Source organism: Saccostrea cucullata, unplaced genomic scaffold (genome assembly GCF_032062105.1).
Source record: "Saccostrea cucullata isolate Sc308-1 unplaced genomic scaffold, CSIRO_AGI_Scuc_v1 ctg2842, whole genome shotgun sequence".
Lineage (NCBI taxonomy): Eukaryota > Metazoa > Mollusca > Bivalvia > Ostreida > Ostreidae > Saccostrea > Saccostrea cuccullata.
Genome location: NW_026925736.1, coordinates 46 through 27,476, shown reverse-complemented (window position 1 = coordinate 27,476; position 27,431 = coordinate 46). Strand labels below are relative to the sequence as shown.

General features: G+C 31.9%; 1 long non-coding RNA gene and 1 pseudogene across 2 annotated transcripts; both read right to left on the bottom strand.

Annotated features, from left to right (window-relative positions):
• Positions 1 to 1,042: 1,042 nt before the first annotated feature.
• Positions 1,043 to 12,351, bottom strand: LOC134269687 (uncharacterized). Of its 2 annotated transcripts, none has more exons than XR_009992624.1 (4): positions 12,287 to 12,351; positions 9,605 to 9,790; positions 3,034 to 3,120; positions 1,043 to 1,126 (listed from the first exon to the last, which is right to left on the bottom strand). It is a non-coding gene; the product is annotated as an uncharacterized LOC134269687 (long non-coding RNA). The 2 variants fall into 2 exon arrangements; XR_009992623.1 differs by lacking the exon at positions 12,287 to 12,351 and adding an exon at positions 10,698 to 10,944.
• A 13,860-nt stretch (positions 12,352 to 26,211) lies between these two features.
• On the bottom strand, positions 26,212 to 26,985 carry LOC134269688 (uncharacterized; annotated as a pseudogene).
• Positions 26,986 to 27,431: the final 446 nt, after the last annotated feature.

The following is a 27,431-nucleotide window of genomic DNA, read 5'->3' as shown; positions in this document are numbered from 1 at the left end:
GTCATGATTTGAACAAGCTTGAATCTACACTACCAGGGTCTGACAAATCCCATTCCCCGACGCCCGGGGCTAGTGAATTTTAGATCGGGGGCAAGTGAACTTTTTTAATAGGTACATGCCCGTGGGCAAGTGACTTTAAAAAAAATCAATAAATATTTTTTTTAAATGTTATAGGACAGGAGTCTGAAGTTCTTTATGTCAAAAAAAAAAAATCCGGAAAAAAATTTTCCTACCTTCAACTTATATATAAATTCACCAGGATGGCAACGTTTTGGGGGAACCCACCTAAACAAATAGATCTGGGCTTGGCCTAAAAAATCTCGCAATAAATTCAGTATTCGAAGCGTTTTACTGTTTATTCAAGTTTAGAAAGCCAATCTGCTTGACGACTACAGGCCGTTTCTGGCTGTTTTTCCAATTTGACAGCTCATCCTGGACTCCATGCCACTAAACTGGAAGTAATTCTCGCAGTGTATATTTGACGTCTTTGAACATGATGAAAGCTTGTTCAAATAAAATAAAATAAATAATTATTCAACATATTTTGATTCAGTTATTCTAAATGTATTTAAAAAACTTTACAAAGTTATCAATTCTTTTTCTAAATTGTAAGACGATATGTACCAGGGACAGAAAATTCTATAGATTTTTTACACGGTTCCAAATTTAAATCATTGAAAAGCCAAGTCAACAAAATGCCAAACAGTTTGTCTTACCGCCCTGATGAGGCATTAATTTGTTTTAAATTTTTTTTCTTTTTTTAATTGATCACATATGGAAACATATTATTGTACATGATGATTTACATGCAATTTTTTTGTTTCTTTTCTTCAATTACTTCAAATATTCACTGCGGTGTTCTCTTCCAGTTTAGTGGCATGGAGTCAACTCCATACTCCACTAATAAACCTCTTTCAAGGTCAATGACTTAGTGACCTTGACTGTGACCTTAATGCTAAAATAGCTTTTTCCAAACTTTGTTGCTGCCGGGTGCATAGTGTTTCACAAATACAACTTGTTTTTTTTATAGTCTACTTACCCTCTATACTAGTACTGTGTGTACATCTGTCCTCCACATTCAGCTTACATACAGGATCTTGGCTAGTAGTTGACAAATTCAGGATACCTGTAATTTAAAGAAATATCAGTAAGAATGTGCTGAAAATCACATATTCCCTATAATATCAAATACGACATTATACCGGGGCAAAAAAAATATACATGACTGTACTCATGTTTCCTGTCACCCGACCTATCCTCCATTTTACTCTCTGAACCTAATAGTTTTTTTTTCACGTTTTCATTTTTTTTGCATTTTCCCAAAATGTTTTAATCGGCCAAAAATATTAAATTTTTTTTACAGATGAGTTTCAGAAGCGTTTTAATACAAAACTTGGGCAGACCTGTCAAAAAAGTTATTGAACATACCAATGAGAAGTATGAAAGTCCTAACACCAACTGTACAAAAGTTATAAGTTATAACTAAGGTTGAAGAGTGATATTTTTTGTAAAAGTTGTCAAACTTCAAGGTCAAGAGGTCAAATTTGGTGGTGGTACCCAAATAAAGGTCTTGTCACAAGGAATACAAGTGTACAGCAGTGAAATATGAAAGCTATAGTCCCACTCACTCCAAAGTTATGAGCAAGGTTAAAGCTTTTGAGACCAGGATGGCAACGTTTTGGGGGAACCCACCTAAACAAATAGATCTGGGCTTGGCCTAAAAAATCTCGCAATAAATTCAGTATTCGGAGCGTTTTACTGTTTATTCAAGTTTAGAAAGCCAATCTGCTTGACGACTACAGGCCGTTTCTGGCTGTTTTTCCAATTTGACAGCTCATCCTGGACTCCATGCCACTAAACTGGAAGTAATTCTCGCAGTGTATATTTGACGTCTTTGAACATGATGAAAGCTTGTTCAAATAAAATAAAATAAATAATTATTCAACATATTTTGATTCAGTTATTTTAAATATATTTAAAAAACTTTACAAAGTTATCAATTCTTTTTCTAACTTGTAAGACGATATGTACCAGGGACAGATAATTCTATAGATTTTTTACACGGTTCCAAAGAACTATATGCGGTATTAAACAACATTTGCCCCCCAAAATCAAACTTTGATGGAGTAATATTTAATTAAGTCCTTAAACAGGGGAGTATATGCTGACTTCAAAGCACTGAATAAATTCATAAGTAATGACGTCATATGTACGTAATGACGTCACAAACATGACGTAAATTTCAGTTTTTTATGAATTTTGCAGAAAAATATACATATTTCGTCGATATTTTAAATAAAAGTCACCGAGCGCATGTGTGTTCAGGATAAATATTTTGATATAATGTGTAGAATGATAATATCAATGAAATGTGTCAATATTGTTCCTGAACACACATGCGCTCTATAAGTTTTAAAGCTTAAATTGTTGAAATTTTGTCCATATTGTCCTCTTTCTGAAAAAGGATATAAAATCGGACTAGTTTGTGACGTCATAAAAACAGAAATTGTGAATACACTGCTCTGGAACTATAATATTTTCTGTTAACTTATATTTCTCATACAATTTATTGAATTCAGCACATTTCAGGAAGTTTTCAAAATTTGACTTTTGTGGGGGCAAACATATGCAATATACCGCATATAGTTCTTTAAATCATTGAAAAGCCAAGTCAACAAAATGCCAAACAGTTTGTCTTACCGCCCTGATGAGGCATTAATTTGTTTTAATTTTTTTTTCTTTTTTTTAATTGATCACATATGGAAACATATTATTGTCCATGATGATTTACATGCTGCTTTGCAGTTTTTTTGTTTCTTTTCTTCAATTACTTCAAATATTCACTGCGGTGTTCTCTTCCAGTTTAGTGACATGGAGTCCACTCCATACTCCACTAATCAACCTCTTTCAAGGTCAATGACTTAGTGACCTTGACTGTGACCTTAATGCTAAAATAGCTTTTTCCAAACTTTGTTGCTGCCGGGTGCATAGTGTTTCACAAATACAACTTGTTTTTTTTTATAGTCTACTTACCCTCTATACTAGTACTATGTGTACATCTGTCCTCCACATTCAGCTTACATACAGGATCTTGGCTAGTAGTTGACAAATTCAGGATACCTGTAATTTAAAGAAATATCAGTAAGAATGTGCTGCAAATCACATATTCCCTATAATATCAAATATGACATTATACCGGGGCAAAAAAAATATACATGACTGTACTCATGTTTCCTGTCACCCGACCTATCCTCAACCTAATAGTTTTTTTTTTTCACGTTTTCATTTTTTTTTGCATTTTCCCGAAATGTTTTAATCGGCCAAAAATATTAAATTTTTTTTACAGATGAGTTTCAGAAGCGTTTTAATACAAAACTTGGGCAGACCTGTCAAAAAAGTTATTGAACATACCAATGAGAAGTATGAAAGTCCTAACACCAACTGTACAAAAGTTATAAGTTATAACTAAGGTTGAAGAGTGATATTTTTTGAAAAAAGTTGTCAAACTTCAAGGTCAAGAGGTCAAATTTGGTGGTGGTACCCAAATAAAGGTCTTGTCACAAGGAATACAAGTGTACAGCAGTGAAATATGAAAGCTATAGTCCCACTCACTCCAAAGTTATGAGCAAGGTTAAAGTTTTTGAGGACAAATAGCCAGATGGACTACAGGGCAAAATCTATTTACCAATACATCTTATTTCCACTATGAAAGAGTTTAAGTAAAAAAGTTGCAGAGTGTACATATCTTTCAAGATTTCTGGGACAAACGTAACATAAACATGTAAACAATAAGTTGGATGTCGATGAACAAATCCAACTAAAAATCAAATGAATCATTTTATTGTTCTGGACTTTATACATGTTAATATATGCATGAAGAGAAGATAGGACCAAAATATCAATTTTTATCTAGATTGTTTATCATATGTATCTGATTATCATCTAAATATAATTCACATGCTTTGGAAATGTATTTTTATTATTCGATGATAAATGAGATGGGAGTCCGAGAACATAACGAGCGATAAGTCTATAGCGCAACAAACATGAAGGTGAAAAAATTAAATCTCAATACGTTATGTCTTGACTACCAATGAGTACCAATCTAACTTACCTACGCTCTTTTGCGAGGAGTCGAAAAAAGTCTAAATTTCTGGTGGCAAATGACATTGTTTACATTAGTGACAATCGAATGATTCGAACAAATCACGATGTTTTGCCAGATGTTGAATTCCAAATAGTAGATTGTCAAATAAGGAAAGTTTAGAATACTTTATATGCTGAAAAATGTGACGATTTTCAATCAAAAAATTTAACTACCGGTATAAGAGTCCACTTAATTAAAAATATCTTTAAAAATGTGACAATTTAGGATTGGCTCCTCTCAAAAATATATTAGGCTGGTTCAGCGATTGTTTAGCGAGGTATTCCACCAGGATTTTTTTACTTATCTGTCCTTATAAATGCTACAAATTGAATGATTGATCTTGCATTAATTGTATTGAATAGCACATTGCCCCCACCCAACAGAGTTCAGCTAAGTTAAGTAATCGCGATATCAAGTATTGTATCAAAATTTTCCTAAATATTTCATCTAAACTTTAAAGAATACTTTATGTAAATCTGTCAAATCTCTACATTGAACTTATACATATCTCTTGAAGATTGAAGTTTTTAGTCTGTAACATATAATACACATGCGAAAAAGGGCTAATTGGGTCATTTTTTCACACTGTGACACTTTTAAAAGTAAAAACATGTTTTGAAATGCATGAGTAGGTCTTGAACTTCACTCCACTTTTTTTTCAAGTTAATCCTCAAAGTTTGCATACAAAATTAAATATACTATTTTGGTTTCCAAAATTATGGAGAAAAGACCCACTATACCTTTTAAAAAATTATAATTTTATGACATAACTTTTGTATCTTTTCGAGAAAAACTTGGAAGTCCACTGAGTCAATGGTCATATCACAAACATGATTTAAATGCCAATCCTCATCAGGACTTGTGTAGCATAGTTGTTAGCTTGCTAGTCTCAGTAGAGAATGCTACCCAGGATTTTTATTGCTAGGGTTCAATCTAATGGATACATGTACCACATTTTTATATCTGTGATAGTCAGTTGGTGAAAAAACTGCAACTAAAATTGTGTACAGATCTTGAGACACATGGATATATACAATGTTGACATCAAATTTGCATAAAAATGAATCTCACTACTGGTATATGATATGCCTCGACAAACAGTGTTAAAAAATTTCAAACTTCTTGCTACCATATTAGCTGCTGAAAAAAAGCCATAAAAATTTACGCACAGATAAACAGGAATTTGATGAGAGGATTGCTAAAAAATTAATCCAACCATTATCCCTCAATATGTAATGCCTATAGAAAGATAGACAGACATGCTAATTCCAATATACTCCCAAAATTTGATTGAGAATGGGTTAAAATAATTGTATGTTGTTATTATCCCCTCGCGCAACTAGTTGCGGAGGGGATATAGCATCGCGAATGTGCGTATATATGTGTGTGTGTTAGTGTGTTAGTGTGTTCGTTACCTTGTGGGCAAGATTGACAGAGAACCTTGGCATTAACCTTTCTCAGCGTTTACATACTTGTGTTGCAGTATAAAAGGACGAAGCCTATTAATTTTCAAGTCTATTGATAAATTATTTCTTCAGATATCGCGTTTTTACTGCCTCGAAACCCTGACATTTTATGTACAAGTTGACAATAATCATTTGTGGGCAAGATTGACAGAGAACCTTTGCATTAACTATTCTCAGCGTTTACATACTTGTGTGGCAGTATAAAAGAAAGAAACCTATTCATTTTCAAGTTCAGTGATGAAATATTTCTTCAGATATTGCATTTTTACTATTTCGAAACCCTGACATTTTATGTACGAGTTGACAATAATCATTTCCACTGGGGAACCAGTTTAAAAGCTGTGTCTAGTCTATGGGAACCAGATTAAAAGAATTTGATGAACGTCGCGGCTTCATTACCAATATTCCAACAGGATGAGGTGTCTGGGAATTTAGGGTGCACGCTAAATTGAAAGTGTGTGTGTGAGTCTGTGAGAGGGGGGGGGGGGGTTAAACGAACAAAAAAAGGTAAACTCAAAATTTTCAATGCATAGAGATTGTCTATATTTGCAAAAAGTGGCAGGCTAAGACACCCCCCCCCGGGTTTTGACGCCTATGCCACAGGTTCAAATAAACTCTTGATGTACATTGGTATTTTCATTACGAAAAAAATGAAAATTGCCTGGAACAGTGAAATATACTAATTAGTTAGGTGTAAATAATTAAAATTGCTGAAACTTGTAAATCACTAAATGTAGACTACGTGATATGTTTCTACTAGGTATAAGGGAGACTGCCCAATTATATATATGCTTATTTGTATCCCCCCTTACCCCCTCTCAACTTATATGCTATTCAATTTGATTTTTGTTAAAAATAGACATCCCCACTCCCTATGATTTTGTTCAAGAAATAAATAAAGCTGGATAACAATTAAATACCTTATATTAAACTTTACTACCCAAATTAGGTATCAATGTTATGCCCTGCTAGATTTTTTTTTATTTATTTATTTTTTATTTATTTATTTTTTTTTTTTTTTACAAAATGCACTTTGCATTTTGTAAAAAAAAATTGGATCAACAACACTCCAATAATTATTTTGTCATTAAAAGTAAGGGATTTTATCCTAATGTTGCAGGTTTGAATCCCACTGTGGGACGTGGATACTGGTCCTTCGAATGAGACCGTGTAAACCATGGGCCAATGTCCCAATTGATGCTGGTACAAAATGATCCCTCACTGCTTAATGGCCGTCAGTGCTTTTTAAAGGAAAAAATGTGCAGCTCTTCATGGGCAAGCCTTTATATGAGCAAAATATTCATGAGAGGGACAGTAAAGAAGATTACGTTGTACTATCAATCTTTAAAATATTTAACGTTCCTCTAGAGAATTTACCTCTCATGAGATATTGCCATTACTAATAATGTTCCTGCCGCGAGGGGATGCTCCGCTTAGCGGTGCCCTTGTTGAATATTCCTCACAGTTGACTTGTAGGTTATAATTAACATTGCTGACTTGTGGGGCATATTTCTCACTGTTAACTTGTAATACTTTTCATTGCTGACTTGTGGGGAATATTTCTCACTGCTGACTTGTGGGGCATATTTCTAACTGTTAACTTGTAATACTTTTCATTGCTGACTTGTGGGGAATATTTATCACTGCCGACTTGTGGGGAATATTTCTCACGTAGGTTATATTTATCATTGCCGACTTGTGGGGAATATTTCTCACGGTTCATTTGTGAGGAATACACATGTATTGACCATTGCTTTACCCTTAAAAATTTGTTTCCATATAAATGTTGCCTTTGAGCCCAACCAATAAATGTACACTTCAGTGTATATTGCTGACTTGTGGGAAACATTTATCACTCATTTGGAAATGCATTATTTAATTACCGTATATATTCGCCTATAAGTCGGTCCGCCTATAAGTCCGTTGGATTTAATAAGGTTATATACGAGGGCCGTTCAAAAATTACGCGGACTTGTTGCACAGAAAAAATATTTGACAACATAATCGGGCAAAATGTCACACATAATATAAAAGAATCTTTACTTATATGGTCTTCAAAATTTCACATAAAAATATTGTAAATTGGTTTCAATTTTGAGTGATTTTCAGGACATATCATTAAGTCACGGAGCAGCAAAATCTTCGCCGTCACAGGCATTATAAAAAGTATGTGATTGATCTCTCATTTTCTCAAAATTTTCCCAAGAGTACCTGTTCAGTTTGATTTACCTTATCTACTCAACATCCAAACACCATTTCTTGTCAAGCTTATAAATCGATTAAACAAGTAAAGAATATTCATTTTTGTTATAAAACCAAAAACTTCAGGTATTTATGAGATATATTGTAATATTAGTGACTCTCAATCATGTTCTTTACAGTCCGGATAAAGTTTTCGTCGAAAATCTTCTTCCCGTCCTCACGTATAGCCTTTTTACAGAGGTCTAACAGTCAAAAATATCAAATTGCTATTTGTGGACGAATGTCACGAATACCCAAGTTTACTACATGTTTTATTATGCATATTTTGGATCTATGTTGGCGATATCTCGAGCATTATACATAATTTAATAAAAGTGTGGTGCGCCGTCCATTCAGGAGACGTCATTTTCACAGTCGTTTTCACGGGAATCGCATCAGAGAAAAATCACTATATTTCTTTAAATACTTCAAATATCACGTCAGAAATCTAAATACATAATAATAGAACAATTTAAAGATATATTTGAGAAAATTGTCGAAAAATGTTGCGAATTATAGAAAACAAATGAGTTAAATTTTGGATTCCGCATGCTTTTGATTTAAATATTTTGTCTTGCTCCGTACCTCTCCATCAGTGATATCAACATTCCGATAATTTTAGTAAAAAGTTTTTAAAATACAACATTTTTGCTCAAAATTTATTGGAATCTTTAAGGTACATATTTCTGTGAAATTTCATAACTATATGACGTCTTTAAGAGTAAATAATAGCCAAGTCCGCGTAATTTTTGAACGGCCCTCGTATCAAAGGGACTGACCTCTTATATTACCATTCATTTTATATCTCGCCTATAAGTCGGATATAGAGTTTTGGACAAAATATTAACTCCCCAAAATCCGACTTATAGGCGAGTTTATACAGTATACAAGAACATTACAGATAAAAACTATTTTTCAACAAATAAAATAACTATCAAATCTTTAAAAAAATCAATCATCAATATTAATTAATAAATGTATTGAAACTAATGTTCACAAGTCTTAAATCAAAGCACATTAATTAAAACATTTCTTTTCCTTCACTAGATTTAAAACAAATTGCAAATTTATTGCAAATTTTAATTTTCTCTAGTAAAAAAAAAATGTTTTCAATTAAAAAATAATAAGTATGTTGAAAAGGATAAAATGTCATAAAATCAGGAGACGGTATATATAAGTACTATAATTTAATCATTAATGGATATAATCAGCCAATGACTAATTCTTATTAACCAAATTTTGATAACATTTTGTAAAATTTTCTGATTATTGTTAAACAGTTAGCATGGTTAGCATGTATATTTTCTGACAACTTCTCAGCATGTTCATGAGGCTTAACCTACATTGAAATCATGAACAAGGACCAAAATTTCTTTTTTATTTTAGATATACCATTTTCTATATTTCCATGTACATGTATTAGGCTTCATAACATACAAGATATCAGTATGCTTTTTTTTATTTCTGCTTTTAGAGCAACGGAAGTACTGTACACCAACTTTTATTTGAGTAGAAGAAATATTAGCCAGTTTCATGACCTACATTTACTAGTGAATATTAAATTATTAATTACCCTGAACTATTAATTTTGCTTTGTATTTGTAGAATGTTTCCTTTCAATAGTCACAGATATTAATCAACATAGATATGCAAATAAAAGATGACACAAATAGGGTACTATCTGGTAGTTGGTTTACAGTACTGCTCACATATAGAGTTCAAAATGAATTTTACAGCTATCTTGACTTACCAATACTAAATCCTTCTGTTTCCATAAACTAATCCAGACAAAATGCTTTCAGTTATAATACTCTAGTTCTTTACATCCTTCATGTCCATGCAAGCGTGTCTGTTGACTTTGACTCCAAGTCTCAGTCTCTAACATTTTGTAGAATAAAGTTGTATAATTTGCTCTTGTGGTGAAAAACCCCAAAACCTGCAATGATAATTTTGCTTTCAGTTTAAAGATTTCATTCCGATATTTTTTTTTCAGTGTTCATATTTTTACCTATAATTACAAGACAGGTATATCTCCACATCTCTCAATACATGTAGTAATTTTTGACCCCATGCGGCATGCCAAAATTAAGAAATAATGTATGCCCTTTCTTGATCCATATTGTTAACAGTGGGTAGGTAGGTATGAAAAATATTTTATTTTTTTCCTTCTTGTGACATGGCCCAGAGAGCTTTCCTTTTAAAGTCAACCGTACAATAACTGCGAAACAGAACACTTTCTCGTGGATGTTTGATGAGCAGAAACTGTTTTATATGCACAAAATCAACGCATGATAGTGCTGTTAGTATCTATTTAAATTCAATTAAAATGAGAATAGAAATTTACAGTGTAAAGTTACCAGAGGCAGATTAAAAATTTTTAGAAAGGAGGAGTGGGTGCAGAAATCAAATGGTTTTCTTCAAAAAAAAAAAAAGACCAAAATCAGGAAGCATTATCAGACCCAAAAGGCCAAAACTTTGAGCGTGATCGTTATGAGTACTTAAATTTGAAAAGGTATACATTCAGTTAAGCAAATATAAATGATTTTGAATAATAGATATTGAATCTTAAAATCTCAACATTAGGCCATAATAAATAAATTGCTAGATTGATTCTCATCAAAATTTTTTTTAAAAATCGGGGCGGGCGGCTTTTATTTTATATTTTTTATTTTTCAATTTTGCAGATTTTTTATTGACCTAGTCAATCGGTGTAATTTTATCTACAATACCTGAATAAAAGACATAGTAGAGGTTCCATAATTATCTCTTACTTCACATCATCACCAATCTTTTCAACCAATGACCCTTGTTTAAAATATATACGTGTGTATTACAGTAATTACCATCTTTTCAGCTGTCAAAATCATGTTGACATTCGCGAGATTTAAAACGAAAGTAGAATGATAGATGAATACCGATCCCGATCAGAATTAAGACGAAGAAAAACAGAAATAAAAAAAATCGAGGCGGGGGTTTAAAATCAGGGCGGGCGGGGATGAGAATCTCGGAATATTTTTATTATGGCCTTACCTTTCAATTTTATTACCAATTTTAAATTTTTTATATGCTAGCTTTCATAAAAGCTGATCTAATTGTTATTACTATGTTTTTCCATTTCCTCCAATTCGCATTCGCAATGTAAACCATGTCCAATCATAATTCAATAGTACCTGATGGTTTGAAAAGGATTTTTACTTATTTTTTACATATTATTTTGTTTCTTATTTATTCCATCAGCATCTAAACCCCAAGGCCAAGGTTCGAATTGAAACAGATTCTAAAAAAATAAAAGGTGATCTTTAATTAAGTAGTGTGTTTTCATCATGTTCACTCCCCGCCTAACTCTAAGAAATATAGGAGCCGGCTCTCAATTTTTTTCTGCTAATATCTTTCCATGAGTAAACTACTGTATGTATACTTTAAAATGCAGGCTTCATATTTCAGCGGCTTTGGTGCAGACAACAATGCAATAATAGACCGTTTCACGGTAACTGCTGTACTGCTCTTTTGCAGGGCAAAATGATATAGTTTGGTGTTTGGTGAAATATGACGTAAAAGTAATTGTTTAACATACGTCATTTACTTATCTTTCAACAAAAACTTCGCCAAACGTTATTATTTTGCCCTGCAGAAGAGCAGTACGGCAGTTACCGTGAAGGGGCTAATTCATGAATACCGCTAAGAAATCATTTACATATATACAATACACCTCACAAACATGTGTAGCGCTAATTTATGATTATGCCAACCCAGTGATTTAATATGCTAAAATTTTGAGAGCACCAAATCATATACACATATTACAGTATTCCAGTTTACAATTAGAAATGAAATCCCAATCTTGATCATTTCCAGGTTTGAGAAATGCATATCTTACACATATTAATCAGAAATATTTTGACAGTGAAATCCTGTGGGAAAGTGGCAGCGTGGCTGCCACTAAAATGTTAAAACAAAATAAAAATGTTTTTCCTACCTACTTACCCTATCTTTTCTAAGGTTAAAATATGAAACACTACCTATTTATCAACTTTTACAATTAATTCGCCCACACAGGCCTCACTAAACAGCTAAAGACCAGACAGTCGCACCGTCTAGCATAATTTGTATGGGCATGAGGAGGATAGGCACATGTTTCACAAAAAATGGGAACAAGCCTTAACCGCTTACCATATCCCGGGGGTGCTGAACTCATATAAATCCGTGGTTTGATTTTACAGGATAGCCATTAGGCCTATAAACATGATACAATTAAAAAAAAAAAAAGAGGTCTAGGTCGGGTCAAACTTTCCCAAACTGGCCAAAGTTTTACGTGCATTCATATTAAATGTTACTTTACGAACGTCTAGAAGAAATAACTGCATGCATGATTTACGTAGTTAAATAAGTTTTCAGCCTAATATCTTTTAAATATGATAAATAATCTACTTACCACATTCTCGGAGCAGCCATTGCCCGCAATAAATTGGTATCATCTGGGGACCAGTTTAAGCGTTCCGAATGAATCCTCAAACATTCGTTTTACGGTGCAGTGAGAAAATTACTGCGAGTCAATTTTACGGACTTATGGGGAAATTTTCAAAAATGACCACAAATCGAATAAATATTATAAGCAGAACACGTAGAATTCAAAAAACCCCATGACCATATTTGTGGGGAACGAGAGAGTTCCCCACAATTCTGAACTTTCCCCATAAGAAAGGTCCTTTGTCAGGTGTAAGTTCCCCACAAGTCGGTGAGCGCGAGTGCTCTCTCTCTCTCTCTCTCTCTCTCTCTCTCTCTCTCTCTCTCTCTCTATATATATATATATATATATATATAACTCTACAAGCAATGCATGCTATTAAAATATACTCACCTTTAAGAAGAAAATGTAATATTTTCAACTACTTTGTATCAAAGAAACCACGTTTTATGTTATTTGTAAAAAAAGCCTATGGTAGAGGCCTATAGTAGAAACATTGTACCATTTATTGATAAATTCCCCTCTATAACATCCACTTTGGAAACTTAAGATAATACTTCAAAGGACATTATACTTGACCTTATATATGTTCGACGAAGGGCTATATCATCGTTCTGAGGTTCGAAAAGAGTAATTTTTATTACAAAAATGTGACATTGATTTGTTAAAAAAACCATGTGAGCTTAAAATGTTTGTTGAGCTCTATAGCTGACTGTCTTCAAAAGAGAATATACTCGAAGGAAATAAATTAGCATACCCGTTTAACTAACTGAACTTCATATGAATTTCACAAAATATTCACGATATTTGCTATTAAACACCATTTTGCGTATCTTTGTACATGCCGTCTAAGCCAAATTCTCTTTACACGACATTATTAATTTACAAGTTACATTTTGTACACATATGATGTCATCGGTGGTAGATTTTGATCAAAATGACAGAATACAACATAACAAAATAAGAACATTTTATTTTTGTTAATGTTTACACGTTCCTATTCATTTTCTAGAATTAAATTTCATCTCTAAATACCAATTTTACAGAAACTTGTGTTCTGTTATTGACGTCATCTCGCCTTCTATGACGTCATAATGTAGCACTGATTTTGTCAAGGTAGAAAGTTTGTATGCTTCCTTATTCCCCATTGCGTTATTTTCTTTCTCAAACTGTCCGTCTTTTTGTCGATTTATGCGGAATGAGCAAGAGCTTTTATACTTAACAGATGACTTGCTTGTAAAAAGACCTTTCCTTTCTTGCAGTACAAAAATTTATATCTTTGAACCTTGGAGTACAACCTACTGTTGTAAAAAAAGTTATGGAGAGAACGATCATAGGCATTTATGCCTGCTGTTCAATCCATTTCTATGAATAAAATATATTTTAAACTAAAAAAAAAAGGAAATCGATCAGAAATCTTGATTGTAGGGCTTTCATATTTCATATTATTTTGTTTTTCTTGTAACAAAACCATGTCTTGCGTACGGACTATTTTGATTTGTTTATTACTTGACCTTAAAGTTTGTCATACATTTGACCTTAAAGTTTGCCTTACTTTAAAAAAAGAAGTACATGATCTTATTACTTGCTCTTCTATATTTCATGTTTTCCCTCTGATAACATATATTTTCAGGTTTATGAATTTGACATTTACTTCAAGATTTTTCTCACTTTTAAAAATTTTAACATTGGCCACGCGAATGCAAACAATTGAAGCTTCGGCTTTCCTATTTCACATTTATAATCTTTGGGTTAAAGCTTCTTGGTTACTGACTGTTTTGTCCATGACTTTGAAATTCGCCCTCTTTAAAAAAATCATTAACTATGGCCTTATCTTTTCAATGCTTGGTGCAAGTGAATTGATATTACATATGATTTGACTTTGAGGAGAAATTTATTCCAACAGCTACGATATTTTTTACATTGAACTTGGAGTTGGACTTGTTACGGATGACAGCATACACACCTTTCCTGACACCGGATGTACCAGAGTTATACAAATAAAGTTTTTAATAAAAGACAGATTATATAAATCGAGGACGAAACCTATTCATAGTTAAAAAAGATAGGATAATACATATATCTGGACATCCATTTACCTTTGAAAAAGAGATGCAACTTCAACAAATGCCCCGAGAATTCTTTTAGTAGAACACATTGTAACAGATTGGTACTTTTTTTTTCCAGAGGATGTTTCGGTTCTCAGTTTTCCCAGTATTGAGATCTTAAGCTGCTTTGTGAATCCACAAACAGTTCAACAGATTGGGCTCAAACTTGGCGTTTCCAAATTTTTATTAAATGACGCAAAGAATAGTGTGATAGATGAGGTCAATGGGCTACATCATCCAATCATGTTTCAGAATTTTTGGATACTCTGGGCCTGGCGGGGCGAGAAGGTAACAAAGAAGAAGGTGGATCAACTTTTAAACGTCTTACGCGGAATAAACGAATGGGAACTTGCAGTGATTGTCAGTGATGCGCACAAAGAAAACAGAGGAATCCGAGTAGATGATTTCAAGTCGACTTCAAGTGGTTACTGCATATTTTAAAATTACAATAAACCCCGATAACATCTTATTTTTCCTGGGAGACAGGAGATATCTAATGCATGTATTCTTATATGATTGTGACAAACTGAGCACGTCATGAAACAAGATTGATGTAGTTTTTGACCAGAATGAAATTCCTTGAAAGATAATTTACTAATAACTAGTACACGATTGTTGAATAAAAATATTTTGTATTTTGGGAATATCTGAAAGAAACATTTCACATTTTTTAAAATTTATTTTTTGCAACTTGTTATTTATACTGTATTAACAGTCATGCAAATGTATAAGTAAGTTTTAAATATTTTTAAGTATTGATAATAAAAGACGATGTAATGATGCATGTACAGCAATAAAGTGGATTAAATGGTATAGTATGAAATCTATATTACTGTTGCGTTGCACAGGAGAAATAAATGTAGTATGTTACTTGCATTTATATATGTTATGAATACAATCGATATTAAAAGAATGTTTGTTTTGATGCCTAAATTTGTCATATATGAATAAGATTTACAGCTTATTTCAAAGAAATGTATGATTTTACTACGCAAACCTTTGATATATTTCCCCTTTTTTTATATCTAAGATATTAACTTTAAGTATTTTTGCAAATATTTTATAATACATCAGAGTAATTTTTCCTAACTAAAAAAAAAAAAAACAAAAAAAAAAACAAAAAAAAACAAAAAAAAAAAACAGTGCTTTTCCCCAAAAGACCTTAATTTGCTTCAAAAATACTATCTTTTAGATAACATTAAATTCACAAAATGGCGCAATATAAGGGAGGTAAGATTTTCACTATTTGATTGTTTTTCCATTTAAATATTTGGTCGAGTGTCACACATAGTGCAAGGTATTTCAACCATGACGGTTTGACGATATCTTATTTTTCTTTGTTTTTCTTTTATATTGAATCTAAAAATGATAACTTCATATTTTTCAAATAAGATAGTTCACGTTCATTGAAATAATGCATATTTACCTAGACCCATTCCTTTTGCCGAGTTTAAATTGACAGATAAGATTGTTTACATCACCTCTATATTTTCCATACGATTAGTCATCTAGTACAGGTATGTGTAGATTTAATGGAAATTTTCACGAGAAATAAGACATGAAGAACAGATCTTATGGACACATGGCGGATATTTCTTCTTGTGTGTTATGACTTTATCCTCTTAGTCAGAACAGGTTTGTATTATAAAAGTAATATAACTCGTAGATCGACATGTTTCAGTTCTAGCCTATCTAGATCTATTCAAATACAAAGGTCATTTCGCTTCTCCATTGTTTACTTTGCCTTCTACTGCATACGGTCAAGGAATTTTAATTTACTAAGAAAAAAGAACTGAAAGTAAAATTAAAGAGTTTTTTCACCTTTATCTTCGAGATTCTTGTTATTAATTATTTACGGTTGTAGATATAAAGGACCTTTTCCCCAAGTTATCATTAAATCTTTATTTGTTTAATTGCCAAAAATTAAATCTCTTCTTTATTATACAAATCTGTTTTATGTGTACACCTGACAAAAATGCCTTAAAAGTACTTTGTTGCACTGAAATTTTAAAAATTTTCATTGTAAATATTCTTAATAGTTTCGCTACTAGACTTAATTAGAAATTGAGTTTTTCGATAATATGATTTATACTAAAATTTATACTTTTTTGAAAAATCATATTAGTAAATTGAATACATATAATTATATATATACTTATTTAAGAAATGTAAATGTGTTCATTTCAACCGTAATCGTTATTATAGTGCCTTCTTGCTACTCCCTAATTGTTTTTGTAAATGCACACTTAATAATGACTAGAATACTTCTAGAAAGGTATTTCCATATGCGCAAGTCATAAGTTCTTGCCGATCAGAGGACAGTTAATTAAGCTAAATCGAAATTGCTTATTGATATAAGTTTTCAGCACATAAATACGATCCCTTCAGAATTTATTCATGCCTACTTCAAACACATATTAACTATTTTAAAGTTGACATTTAACATTTGAAAATGAATTTCAATACCAGTATCATAGTTCAAATAATTTAACCCTCATCATTTAAATATTTGAGACCTAAATAAAATGAATACACAGTCAAGGCACGTGTTCGAATAAAAGAAAAATAAACTAGCTCTTTAAATAAACATGTATTGAATGATAACGTGACATATTTCTTCTTGAAAGAGAAGTCTAAATGAAAAGAATTGTTTTTACCTCTCAAGATATCAAACACAATGTAAACAGGCAAGCATCCAGCAGTCAGAAAACTGCATTTTAAAAGAAATACAAAAAACATTCTCCGGTATGAAAATCTTAACCTCATTCTAAGGTTACAGTCCATTTTTTAAATTACCTAATTTAAAACAAGAGGCTTATGCATCTAAGTGTTAAAAGATTTTAATAATGTATGTCAAATGACAAGAAAACAAAATAAGGTTTAAATGGTATCAGAGGAATCGAAGCATGGGCCAATTTTTTTATACACGAGGGTTGTCTGAGAAAAAGCAAACTTTTCGAATATTTTTCATTTTGATAAAAAAAGTAATCTGTGGAACTTCTTATTCCTGAACTTTTCCGTATACTGTCGTGAACCCAACTCACAATAATTATGCTATCGCCGAATTTCTAGAAACCACCTTCACCCTCAATTATCATAAACAACAAGACACTTGGGTGTGTTACACTTTGCCACTACTGTGACTTTAATTATAGAAAATACTCGTAATTAGTTATGTAATAATTGGTTAAGAAAGTCATAAAATTATTAATAAACTACTTATTATCAGTACTAAAAATTCACAACAAGATTAAAATGAATATGATTAATATGTAAATAGGTGATTACATAATATGTGGCGTAATTGATTACATGATATTATAACACCTTCTTGTGGTCCATATATACCGCTCAAGCAAAACTGATAATTTTGTTCATACTGTTGGATAATGATCTTTTTGTTATTTTTGCAAAATATAACAGGCCTGTGATGCCATATGCTATAAAAACAGAATTTAAAGGTTGTTAAATATCGGCAGTCGGCCGATTTTTACAAATGGCATTGTCAATGAAGTTTTCTTTATTATCTGAATTTATTGAAATGCATATATTTGTAAGTGGGTTTGCTATTTTATAACGATGCGTACCAGTACTACTTTGCATAAGCTTGTCTTTATTCGATAATTCATGTTTAGACAGCACAACACACTGCTCAGGGCCACTGGAAAAATCAAATTCAATAATTATGCTGTTTTCAGGTATTTGTTCGTCATTATTTTTTGTTTGGAAATAAAATTACAGTAATTTTTATGCATTAAGTTACATTCTTCAAAGTAATTTAGGGTCATAACATTTGTTAAAATCAATGTTATTGTAATTGCAAGTAATCGCCAAAATTGTTAATTTATTTGAATATATTTAATCATACTTTCATGTAAATGACCCAACCCCATGCAAAAGAAAAATACTCCTGTGAAAATTAAAATTCTCTCGACAGAATACACTTTCCCAACACTTTACAAACAAAAGTATAAAACTGGGACCAGCAATTTGTCCATCAATCCTTTTTCTTAACTTCTCACAACAAATATTAACTTTTGTACTGGTTAAAGTACGCAGTTTGAGTGTCAGTTTTCTCATTTTATTCATCTACTCCAAAATGAATGAAAGAAGATTGATAAACAGTACACTATGACCTTTATTAATATTGATACGGTTTTTAAAAATATATATAATATTAAAGGGAAGACTTCTGACTCTATCTTGAAAGCATTAAATAAATTCATATATAAATTATTTAAAATAAAAGCCACTAAAAGACCATCAATTGTAGTTTGAAAAATACCATAAAAAAATTGTTTTCAAAAACAAGAATGAATTTAATTTCTCTCAGATCTTGATTTTCTCTTCATACTGACAAATTATCTATATAAGAAACTCTGATCCTCAGCCAGGAAGGATAACTCATAAATTTATGATTTCATTCACAAAATGTTAAAATGATGCTAAAAAGTAATTGTTTTCAAGCAACAATTTTCATTTTATACCCTAAACGAACATCAAGGTTCTTAGAAAAGTTTAATAAAAAGTCGAAATTTTTAAACCATACACAGCTAATTGTACCATGTACGTTTTACATATGGTTGCACATAACACATGTATCACGTATGTGAAATGTACGTGTCACATACGTGTATTACAAACATACGTTTCACGTATATGGTACAACGTACGTATTACATATGTGTGACTACATACGTTTCACATAACGCACGTTAAAAGTATGTTTAGAATACACGTATGTGTTACATACATGAAACATACGTGTAACATATGTTATGTGCAACCATACGTTACACGTAAATTAATAAACGTACGGTTTACATGTGTATTGTCAACCATATGTTACACGTACGTTAATGAACTCATGGTTTACATGTGTTTTATAAAGCACAAATGTCATGTATAGTTTATGTTTATTATAAACCACACATTAAATATATTAATGTACATAAGAAATTTATGGTTAACTTGTATTATAAAGCTCTCATTATATATATGTTGATGAATATAGTATGTGAATTATCAGGCACATGTTACATATACGTTTAAAATGGTGTTTTACATGTGTGTGAAAAATTATGTTTGAGAATGAGAAGGCTGTATATTTTGTAAATCCATACTATTACATACATGTATGATAAATGTAGGTTGACTATAAATCTAATCCTTTTTATTTTATTTCAAATTTAATTTATTAATCAAATTATCATTAAGTTTTTGCTGTAAAGAGAAAAAAACAATGCGTTAAACATTTATTGTTGCTAGCGACTATATAATTTCGTTTAAAATACAGGAACTTTTTGTATTAAAGTATGGCTGACTTCCACGACTAACTATTGTTACTTAATAGTTTAAGTGATTTTGGAGAACCTATCAAGATATTATTTAGCATAACAATCAATAGGCACTTAAGGCTTAACCTGTTATTCAGGAAGAACAGCAATCATAGTGATATGACCATCTATAAAATCCTTCTGATAACATGTATAACGGGTCCTTAGATCAAAAGTTGCATGGATTTTAATCATTATGATATTTTAAAATCTAAACTTTTTTAACATAAACATTATAATGATTTTTTATTAAACCAAATCACAACTGAAAGCTCACAGATATATGCATTGTTGACTTGTCGTGCGTGTTTTGCGTCTTTAATGTTTTAATTTATTTCACATTGTTTACCTTACGTCCACTTTCATGTCTGATATGATGTTATCAGTTCGCATTGGTTTAAAATTTACTCTTAAAACAGTTAACAAAGTTTACATCAAAAGTTTTCCAATCTCGTCAAGTGTATCGGATATCGGTAGAAGCACATAAAATTGAACTCGGTCATCGGTAGATATAATCAATCCGAATTCAAGAGCAAAACTAAATTCTAAAAAAATAAAGAAATTCACGATAATTTCACAACAAATCTCAAAAGGGAGTAAATGATTTACCTAGATAATTATCAAATATACAGTGCGTATCCGTATAAAACTTATAAAATATACCTACCGGAATTTTCCAGCCTCCATTTATTTGTTACATGTACGTTACCAGTGACGTCACTGGAAAAAGAACTCTGACGTCTGCAAGTTCTAGGGCCTAACTAGCGGTGAGGAATGCATAAAATCAACAATTATTTTAAATTACTTTATGACTGTCTGTTACATGTAAACTAAGGAGGTGTTTCTTTTTCAGTGTAGTACATAATGGAGATTTCGGTTACCAAAAACAGAAAATATTGTTGAGGCAGTGAGTTGTCTTGGTCAGCACCCACGTGTATCCATCTACACGGGCACGTTACAGTTATATCAAAATTCAGGTGAAGTTTGATAATACTCTAAGAACAATTAAATATTTATCTAAAATATTTTTCAACCTTCCAAATAAGATGCAAAAAAGAAACAACAATTTGATGCTAAAATCCAAATTTCTTTTGACAGTATTTAAAGCATCACATTACATGGTAAAGGAAATTATTATCTTTGAGGGCAATAATGGCCGATGTAACAGTTTTTTTTTTTCATATCTGCCTTTTTTCATCCTTATGATGAATATTAATTGTGTTTGAGATTGTGAATTTTTATGTGATTTTAGATATGCATTCCAAGATGGTGACTGAAGCTCATCTTTGTAAACACCTATATGCCTAGAATGGATTTCAAAACAGATTCTGAAAGTTTAACCAGTATAATCTTGAATATGGTTATACTTTTAAAAAGGAATAAGATTTTCTGATCATATTGCTTTTAGACTTGCAAATACTACATGTAACTTGAAGCTTTTTATGTAAAATTTGAAATGCAATTGAGTTTGACGAATTTCACACTACTAAGAGTTATCTCCCCTTATCGGCGTAACTCTCATTTTTCCCACTTTGTCCTTTGTAAGTTACCTGTTAATAGAGAGGTTTAGCAAGCTCATTTGTACTTGTACATGTGCGTGTTTAAAATACAAGTTAGAATTACACGTACACGTAAACATTTTTTTCTTGTTAAGCAAAGTATAACCTGTACTTGTACTTGTACTTTTTTAAATGTAATAGTGGTTTACAATTAAAAATCACCCGAAAAAGCAATGAATTTAATACGTATATCACCATTTTACATAAGTAAATGCATGTACTTATGAGAAAAAGACTGTACAGATTTCTTATATTTTAAATCGGTCACAGCCTGTTTCGAAAATCTAGATGTTGTGATTTTAATTCCCTATAAATAAATATTTTTCATTTACTGACGTATAGTTCTTTTATCAGTTATTTGCATTAAATATTCAGGTTTTAGAAAAACGCACACTTTTTGAAAAATAAACAGCAGTTTAAGAATTATAAGCTACAAGTTTGGACTTACGGTTACTTGGCAATCTACACGTAACCTGCGTAAAAGGATACGTGTAGAAATTCGTCATAAGCAAAAGTGATGGCGTAATGCACAGATTTCTTGTGCTACACATATATGTACAAGTACACGTTGGTTTGCTAAACCTCTCTATTACTTACAATCTTCAAACGTTATTGGACAATTTAGATCTGTACTTGTCCTGTATTGCCAAAGTTTGGGGCAACATGAAAATCTTAATGAACATATTCATTACAGATTTTATTTTTAAATTACTGACAAATAAATTTGGTAAAGTTACAGAGGAAAAACAGGGTCTTACGCCGGATTGAACCCGCAAAGGGGAAGAACTTTTGTAAAATTTAATGTGAAAGTTGTCTACTTTTTTTTAAATAAATATATATATTTTTTAACCTCAAGGACAAAAAGTATACATTTGGAACACACACAAAAACAGATGGGTCCATGCCAAGCTAAAGATTAATGCAGAAGGTAAGTTCAATTTTTCATTTCGTAACTCTTCTGGTTTTATCCAGATCGGACCTCACATATAAGTTAAGTCAGCTTCAGTATAATAGAAGGATATGGAGATAACGAACAATCTCAAAGTTTATAAAACAATACAAAATTTAAGTAAGAGCAGAGCAAACACGGACCCCCGAAACATCAGAGGTGGGATCAGGTGCCATAATAAAACACCTATTTACATACTATTCGGAAAATAACTTGTTTTATTATCATCTCCCTCGACAGCAAACTATTTCCCTCAACTGCATCTTGGGGAATAGTTGCTGTCTTGGGGGGGTGATAAACTAGCTATTGTCCTCATAGCCAGTAAATAGGTGTACATGTATTTACGGTTTCTAGCTCTTCTGAGCCAAAGGCTCGAAGAGATAATGCTATGGCCATTTGTACGATGTGCATAAACTTTTTTGAATGTGGACCATAACTCAAGATCCCCTTGGACAATCATTGTCAAATTTGTCACAGGTCATCCTTAGCCCAAGGGCTACCATTTATACTAAAACTAGGGCTTGGCCCTTATACCAGGGGAGATAATCAGGAAAATAAAACAAAAAAAACTTTATATTGGCCTAGAATTGTTAAACTTTGTCAGTTGAGGCATCTTGGGTTTTTTGGAGAATTTCGACCAAAAAGTAGGTCACCAAGACCTACTTATGGTATTTTATAGCTCTACTAAAATATCTAAAATAAACCAGTCCGAACTGGCTAAGTATCATAAAACTTTCTCGGTTGATTTACTTTGGGTCTTATAAACTTAGAGGCTTCAAATACTAGTGATAGATTGTACAATCTATCAGAAGAGCGATTCAAGGCCCTTGAGTTTCTTGTTGTCCATTGTCATACACTGTGCTCTGTCTAGTAAAATTTTAGCATTTACAGCCTCCTCCCCCCACCACCACCTTCCAACCTAAGGGGGGGGGGTTACCCATCAAAATAATTCAAAATTGTTTTTTTTTTAATTGGACATCGAGCAAACTGTTAGCAAGATTTTCATAAGCATTGAGTCCTACTAAAGCTATGAAATTCATATATCCCTAGGGTAGGTGGATGAGATGTAAAGGCACAGTTTTATTAATTAATCGTAAACTGAAAATGCATTGATTCATTGGAAATCTATATAATGCTCCTAAGTTGAAAGCAAATAGACTAAGTTCATGACAATGAGGAATAAGTTTTATACCCTTGTAATCAAAGATTCTGGGGTACTTCTCTATAGCTTTTGCCCTGTCTGTCTGTCTGCAAAATCTTTTCACAGTGGCCATATCATTTTAGTGGGTGAAAGTATTGCCTTCGTATTTCACAGACCTGGGTATTCCCTAACCCTAACCCTAACCTTGTGACAATACTTTTGTACTGGTATATTAAATTAACATTTGAATTGAACTTGGACAGTTGATGCAAGGGCTTTCATACTTCTCTTGTATATTTACTGTGGCAAGACCTTTCGATGTGTATAAATTAAAATAATTGACCTTGAACTTCTAGTTTAACCCACTGTTAGAAAACTTTAACTTTGATCATAACTTTTGAGCTGATTGTAGTAGGGCTTTCATATTTCACAGATTTATTCTTTGTGACAAGTCCTTCCTTGGATGTCAACAATTTTGACCTTTGACCTTGACTTTGGGGTTTGACTTGCACTTGAGAAACTTTAACCATAACCTGGCATATGGGGTATCAGTATGCACAAACACATTTTTTTTTTTCGAGTTCACCCACAAATCAATGCTATTTAATGAATTTTAGATAAGAGAATTGCAAGATAGATATTTGAGGATATAGTGAAAAAAATAGTTTAAAAGTTTTATGGTTATGAATACTAAAAAATTAATTATTGTTATTTAGTATTTATATTTAAGTTCTACAGGGAATCAACCAGGATTAATGTGTGGATAATAATAATGTTCAGGGAAAAATGGGTTTTCCCTTATTCCATGCATTTAATATTTTCTTTTTCTTTACAGATAAAAGAGAACTGGAGAAGAAAGAATTGATGTTAACATACTCAACATTAAATTTGGCTTAAATCTAAATGTGTCTTTTGTTGTGATTGCTTCAAGAGCAATTAGGATCAGGAAATTTAAAGTGAAGGATAACCAGAAAGTGGATCATTCAATAGATGAAAAGAAAATAAGCCTTAAAGGGAAATTATGTCAAATGCATGAATTGAATATTTAAATTGCACGTAATTTTAGTTTCACCAACGTTTACAATATGTGAAAAAAATGTTCAAAACGTGTTTAACCATGGTTTGACACATTTTGGCATTTATACATTTACAATATGAGCAGTGCAAATAATAAACCCATTAAACATGTTATAAGAAACATGTGTTACACACACGTTGCACGTATGTTATTCATATGTGAAACGTATGAATAACGGACGTGTGCAATATATGTGTAACGTATGGTAGGCAATACGTATATTTATCATATGTGACACGCAAGATATTCACACGTGTGAAAACGTACGTATAGCGTACGTGGTGCATTTTTATGGAAAAAACGTACGTGAAGTCACATACGTGTCACATTCGTGTAACGTTCGAGAAACCTACGTTGTACAATTAGCTGTGCAAAAGAATTTAAAGTTACGTTTATAAAGAAATTTAACTTGTTTTATTCTAACAATAGATACGAATGTTTTAGAAGTTATTTATGATGTTTTACAATGATAGAAAAATCTTTATACACTGTATATTGTAAAATGATCGAAGTAAATAGAAGAAGCTAAAGTACCTTTTATGTATAAAACTTGTTTATACACTTTGCATTTTAAAATGATCGAAGTGAATAGAAGGAACTAGAGTACCTTTTATGTATAAAAGTTTTGCAATTTCTTCAAGAGCCTAGATGCCTATGAATTTTATTTCTAAATTCTTTTTGGTGATCAAATTTGAATTGGGAAATACAGAGTAGGTGTTTTATTCGCATTTCCTGAAATTTAACTTTTGATTAACTGATTTTCCCTATATAATATAATTAACTTTAGAGATGTAATTTGAAAAATAAATATCGTGGGATAAAACACGTTATTTGGGGATTCCATAGACAATTTTTTGGTAATTTGCAATTGGTTAATACCTGATTTTCAGACCCCGAGAATCGGAGTACCTTAAAACCCTTTTTCATGATCATGTCATGGGTCTCCTATCTCAGGAAATAATTCAGTTAACACAATATTCTTCAATGGAGGTTTATATTTTTATTGGATGACAATTTACAGGAACGATGAAAATAAATGAAGTATAAACGAACAAATGAATGAAGGTGACCTGCAATGAAAATGACACACTCGTACAAATTCACACACACTAGTATTTATTTAATTAGAATAGTTTAAAATAAGAATAAGTATTAATTTACTCTTACTTATTACAAAATTGCACTAGGAATCCGTAAAGAATTTCTTAGTTAAACTGCTATAACATAGATTTCTCGCAGGAGAACTTCCACTAGTAACTAAATGTATCGTCCAGATTAAAATGAATAGTCCGTGCATAAGTATATATACCGGGACTCACACATGCGTAAATAACTACCACACCCCATACATACTGGTTCTACCACTCACACCCAGGGTAATAATAGACCACAAGACAATCACCTGACAACCAAATACTCACGTGACACAGAACACCGGACAAGCAAGAATACAATACAAACACAATGACAATAAATGAACAGGTATGAATGAAAGGAATTCACTACAGCAATCTTATTTACTACCTTAACTTACTATACCAGCAGTACTAAATAATTATACTAAATAAAATAAAAACAAGTAATTGTCACCCTGTGACATTCACATAACCATTTATAAGGAAATATTAACAACACTCAGACAAAGAGGGGAACCTAATCTAAAAGCAAAACAATTTTCATTTTAAACATAATTTCCTTAGCAGTATAAATTTAATAAGAGATCAAGTAGGCATCCAAGACACAAAATTTGTATTCAATTCTTCGTAATTTAAATGTTTGTATCCCAATGAAGGAAAGAGAAACGAGCAACATAAGTCAATAATTATCAAGGTTGTTTCCTCTTTAGCACGAATTCACCTGTAAGCGTTTCCTAGAGGATTTCTTCGATCTGTGTAGTAGTGGCATTTTTTACTGGTCCGTTCATGATCCTTTTGATATATAACTTTCTGTCATTTTTGAATACTCTATGTTCAAAAACCTGTATATTTTTGGCACAACTTTGAACGGATATTGACATAGGTTTTCATATATTATACTCATTATTCTGCTTTTATGACACAACTTTAACTCCTTAGTGTGTGACAGATCTGAAAAGATAGAATTACATATATTTTTGACAGTTGTTAACATCCTTTTCTCCTATGTCACATGTTCAAACTGTGAATTGAGAAGACCTCGGGGATCTGGACCAAGTAAATTATCCTTAGATTCGGAAGCTATTTAAAAGTTTTCCTCCATAAACATCTAAAGCCTAATGGTTTTTATTGTTCTTGTCCGTGCTGTGTTGCATCTGTTATGCAATAAATAAACACACTTTTTCACGCTGTCTATGGTACTTTGGGATTCATTTGAATTAGAAATGATGCATTTTAATACCATTGAAGCTCTGGTGTGTGTATTAAAATGAATGGGTCAGTTAAGGCAGACAAGTCAATTTGATCTAAATTACAGGTAAACCAATGATACAGCAACTCCGGTGTCACGTTCACGTCGTAAAATTATTCTGTAAAAATAAAGATGAGATTAGAAAATTATGTGTTAGATTAGATGTTGATCATTCCTAAAATTCAAAGAAAAATATGTGTTTTGAATATTTATTTTGAAGCAAATTTTGCATGTCCTTTAGTGCAGTCTTCTTTTAATTAATTTAATAATAAACTATCCCAGAATGTGTAGCATTATCAAACAAAGCAAATGTAACGAGATTCAGAAACCATTTTAAAAGTTAACATGCATTCTCTGTAAGCACCAAAAAATTTACTACAGGGCTTGGAAACGACATATCTCCGATTTTTATGAAATTTGCACCACAGGTGCATCTAGGTACAAAACCAGCAAATATGATGTTAGAAGTTTCCCACGGGCACCCGGTTGCCATGGAGATGGATCCATTGAATTTGGCCATTTTCGGCCAATTTTGACCAAACAAAAACATGAAAAT